Source organism: Bison bison, unplaced genomic scaffold (assembly GCF_000754665.1).
Source record: "Bison bison bison isolate TAMUID 2011002044 unplaced genomic scaffold, Bison_UMD1.0 scf7180017864080, whole genome shotgun sequence".
Lineage (NCBI taxonomy): Eukaryota > Metazoa > Chordata > Mammalia > Artiodactyla > Bovidae > Bison > Bison bison.
In genome coordinates, this window is record NW_011494652.1 from 3,918,870 (window position 1) to 3,923,885 (window position 5,016).

At 45.6% G+C, this 5,016-nt stretch overlaps 1 protein-coding gene across 2 annotated transcripts in view; it reads left to right on the plus strand.

The window, feature by feature from the left end:
- Positions 1-20: 20 nt before the first annotated feature.
- Positions 21-5,016, plus strand: part of SUV420H1 (suppressor of variegation 4-20 homolog 1 (Drosophila)) — a 53,020-nt gene continuing 48,024 nt past the window's right edge. For both annotated transcript variants that reach the window (XM_010837667.1, XM_010837668.1), the window contains exon 1: positions 21-396. The gene's annotated coding sequence lies outside the window, so the exon portion shown is untranslated. The remainder of the gene's footprint in view (positions 397-5,016) is intronic.

The following is a 5,016-nucleotide window of genomic DNA, read 5'->3' on the forward strand; positions in this document are numbered from 1 at the left end:
GGACTCTGTTTTCCCTCTTCTCCAATGGGCAGCCGTGAACGGTCTCGCCCAATCTGCTGTCTCCGCCGCGCTCAACTTTGGGTTGTTTTTGTTTGGGCTCGAGCCTCATTCCTGGTCTCCTCCCGGGCCCGTCCTCCGCCCCGCTCCGTGCCTTCTGACGGCGGCCCCGGCACCTTGGCCCGGGCTGGCCTCCCTGGCCCCTGGCTCCCCCCGCCCCCTGCGCTTCGGCCCGGTCCCCCTCGGTCTGTCGGCGTCTCGGGTCCTGAGGACACGCGCTGGTCCTCCCAGAGTGACACGGTCCCCTGCATCCCCGGAGATGATGATCCGCGTCATCCCCAACTGTGAGAGTGGGGGAAACGTGAAGAAGGTGACAACTGGACCTGACTTGCTGGAACGGTATAGAAAAGCACTTGGGACCCAGAGAAAGTCACTCTTTGTCGGTTTGGGTTCCGTTGACCCGGTTTTGGAGCTCTGGCTTCCGACCCATTGAGTAGGGGAAACTTTTTTAAGAATACTGAGGAGGCGAACGTGTGTTTTTTGAAATTAAGTTTTTCAGAACTTACCAAACGAAATTCTCTCCGGCGGCGGGGGGGAAGGGGGGTGGTGGGGATCTTTATTTAGAGTAGGACGCAGAGGAATTGATTGGTTGTGATTGTGCTACTTTTCATCAGGATCTTTTTCAGATGTAAAGCGTTTTGATATAAACTACAGTGGAGCATGGCTTAATAAGATCATTAGTGGAAACAGTTGCCAGCTGAAGCTTTTTTTTCTTCTCCTTTTGGTCTTTAATAGTAAGAACACGCCTATAACTTTTGGTGATTAATTGTCCAAGTATAAGCATTGACTTTATTTTTCTGGGCTCCAAAATCACTGCAAATGGTGATTGCAGCCATGAAATTAAAAGACGTTTACTCCTTGAAAGGAAAGTTATGACCAACCTAGATAGCATATTAAAAAGCAGAGACATTACTTTACCAACAAAGGTCCGTCTAGTCAAGGCTATGGTTTTCCACTGGTGTTGTATGGATGTGAGAGTTGGACTGTGAAGAAAGCTGAGCACCGAAGAATTGATGCTTTTGAACTGTGGTGTTGGAGAAGACTCTTAAGAGTCCTTGGACTGCAAGGAGATCCAACCAGTCCATCCTAAAGAAATTCAGTCCTGGGTGTTCATTGGAAGGACTGATGCTAAAGCTGAAACTCCAGTACTTTGGCCACCTCATGCGAAGAGTTGACTCATTGGAAAAGACCCTGATGATGCTGGGAGGGATTGTGGGCAGGAAAAGGGGACGACAGAGGATGAAATGGCTGGATGGCATCACGGACTCGATGGACTCGATGGACGTGAGTTTGAGTGAACTCCGGGAGTTGGTGATGGACAGGGAGGCCTGGTGTGCTGCGATTCATGGGGTCGCAGAGAGTCCGACAGGACTGAGCAACTGAACTGAACTGAAGCATTTTGAAGAAGGAAGGGAATATCAGTTTTGCCTGAAATCATCAAAGATAATTTATACCTATGGGGGAAATCGAAGAGTTACTTAGTATAGACACAAATTTACTTTGTAGCCAAATGTTTAGGGCCTTCACCACAGGTGTGGTCCTGTCACTGTGGGGCTCCCTAGATTCCAGGATTAAAGTCCACAAACGCTCTGATCCCAGCCCGTGTGGGAACTCAGGCCCCTTTTCCAGTTTCTAATCACTCAGCATTCTCTTCAAATGTCCAAGCTCCGGCCCCAGCAGTTTCCCCTTCTGCCATCTTTTGATGTCTTGCCCAGCACTCTTGCATTCCTGACCCTGGAATGACACTCTTCAGAAGGGCCTCATGAGAGTGTGACCTTCTGGGTAACTCTTCCACACCGCACAGAGCTCTTACACACGTGCAGAGACTGAGCCCTCAGGTTAGAAGGCACACCTGTGTGTTCCCTGAGCAGTTGTTACATTGAATTTGGTTATTTACCTGCCCATCCCCTCGTCTTTTTGGTAGCTTATTGAGTTATCGTCTCTGCTCAGAGCAGGTGCTCAATAGACACTTGATGAAAAATACTAACTTATTAATAGAGCTTGGTGATTTATATGTAGTTCTTCAAAATACGTGCATTCTGTTATTACAACATTGTTTTTGTCAACAAAACCACTTAGTTTGAGAGCGAAAGGAGTAATGGGGATATTTACCCTTCAAGGGGAGAAGAGAGTAGGGCTTAATTTTTTACCCATAAACTTTGAAACTATACTCAAAGTCATTTCCAAGTGCTGTCCTGCCTGTGTTTTCATTTGTTGTCTTGTGCACGCTGAAGTGCTTCTGTTCTAACTCTCCACACCGGAAGCAAATAGCAGTGGGCAGCTTGGGGGTCTGGTGGAATATGCCTGTAAAGGAAGTGGCTGCAGGTTGTTTGTGTCTTTGAGCTTTGAGTTTTGTGGGTGGGGCATGCTGGTTTACAAGTTTTCCCTTGGGTCCTACATATCTGGGATTGAATCTGGTTTCTCTTAGTTTGAATATCAGTTTGTGGCCTTGTAGGACATGAGCATGTGGCCTGATTGTGTTGCAGAGTCATTTGTGTGTGTAGCGTGGTAGCAGCTCCCTGTCCACAGGGATGCCCTTCACACGGCTTAGGAAAGCAAATCTGTTCAGACAAATGCTGTCGATTCCGTTATCCTGTGCTGCCTGCCATGGATGAGCTTTACTTTCTCTCCTCTCATAAAATCCGTCTTTGGTGGGCAGGAGTTACAGGTCTCTGTCAGCCCTGGAACACTCTAATTGCTAAGTTTTCCACACGTTGTTAAAGATGGGGACCGTGTGTCTTTGTTCCAGTGTGTATCTTAGTTCCACAGATACACTGAGGAAATAATAGAGCGTGGATAGCTGTGTCTCAGGTGGAGCTCTGTGCAGTAGAAGTTTCATGTGTAAAGATGTAACTCAGTTTTTCGGCCTGATTTTTAGTTACTTTTTATTTGGAGGGAAAATGTATTTGCTGATGTGTCTTGGTGTAGGAAATGGTTTTAATTGCAATTAAAAGCACACACTTAAGTTTACTACTGTGTAAAACTAGCCAGTGCACTTTAAATTGCAAGTATTAGGAGTTCTAACCATTAAAACACAGTGATTTGAAAAGTAACTTTTTTCTTGGATAGACTGTCAACTTTGAAATCTTAAAAAACATACTCTGAAGCTCTTAAGTATGAAATGTGAATTGAACCCTGTTGTGTCATGACCGAGCTCCACGGAACAAGCTGTACAAGGAAGGGTCCTAGTGAACAAGTCAGGAGTTCCACTGGGCTTAGGCAAGTTTCACAACTTTCTTTAAATTCTATCAACTCTACATTCCGTCCCCCCTCCCCCTCCCCCCAAAAAACCCTTTACAAATCTGGTTTTACTTTAGTTCTTACTATAAGCCCCTTCCCCATAATTTGGTGTTTCCCAGAAGATTAGAAGTGTTGGTTGGGAGAAAACGGTCATGTTTAACCAATATCTTAACTCTGTATTTTTCTACTAATGTGACTAGAGTTTGTCTTTGTCCAAATCAGATTACAGAAAGTCTGAGTAACTTTTCACTTACAAATGTATCTTGTTTTATTCAACAGACACGTCCTCAAATTTTAGTCACGCACATCTTATTTAACTTGCTTTACAGGACTTTACTATTTTAAAGGTGTGGAATAGAGAGAATCCATCTGTGCAGGAAAGACTCATTACTTTGTTTTTCTAAACCCACATTAATGTCTAGTTTAAAAATAAAAACACTTTTCTTTTGATCCCCATGTTGCTCAGAGGCAGTGGATATATTGTCTTTATATAGTTGGTGATGGAAGCAGAACTGTTTGCATTAATTCTAAAATATTCTCACAGAATGGGAAAAAAAGTCACTGATTTCCATAGTCATTGATGCTCTGAATTATGTTTTGCTTCATGATTTTCCTCCCATTGGGTTGAAGGGCTCCTGGGACCGCTGGAGCACTTTGGTCGCTCACTGCCTCTGTCTCCCGTGCCAGCCAGATTGGGGGCTGGCAGCGTCTGCATGGTCTTCTCTGAGGATGTGCATAATTTCATAGTATAGCTATACAGACAGTTCCGGGGCTGGATGAAGGGCCACTGGAGTAAGAATCGATACCCGTGTTCCAGTCTGCCCCTCCTTATTTGTTTAAAGCATTGATGGGGCCAAGCCTTAGTTTCTTCATCTGTAAAACAGCTAAACGTTAACCTCTGACATCACTTGCAGTTCTAAAGTATACTCTTTTACACTTAGTCACACCCATTTTCTCACTTCTAAGAGCTAACCTAATCACTTTGCCATCTCTCCAGTTGGTTTACATAGTTCACCTGTGTATTTCACATAGTCTCGCCTCCTTGTTTTGAAATATTAAGTTGATGGTACAGCTTACAATCAGGCTTCCCTGGTGACCCAGTGGTAAAGAATCCTCCTGCAATGCAGGAGATGCAGGTTCAATTCCTGGGTCAGGAAGGTCTAGACAAGGAAGTGGCAACCCGTTGCAGTATTCTTGCCAGGAAAATCCCATGAGGAGCCTGGTGAGCCACAGTCCATGGGGTTGCAAAGAGTCAGACATGGCTAAGCGAGGACAGACGCACAGCTTACAGTCAGTCGGGTTTTAGATTTTGGAGACGGGGATCCCAGAAGTTTGATTCCTCAGGTCTGTCTGGCTCACCCCTCTCTGTGGCTCCTGTTTGTCAGTTCCATTTCTGCAGGATGTCCTATTCTCTGTATTAGGAGAGCACACACAGGAAAAAGCAAGTGAGAGACCTCTGTGGGTGATGCACGTGACTCCAGTCTTGAGGTAGTCCTCCCAGACTTCAGCAGGACTCTCGAGTTCTAGACCCAGGCTATCTGTTTAAGGCAGCTTGACTTCAGGAAGGCAGCTTCATTCTGAGGTTCAGCCATCTCACGTGTGGTGACAGTACCTGTCTCACCTAGCTCATAGTGTTGCCAATCTGGGGAACCCTCGGTATGTGTGTTAGGATGAAACAAACAGCTGACCTGGGCGTCTGTATAGGAGCACCAGGTCTGT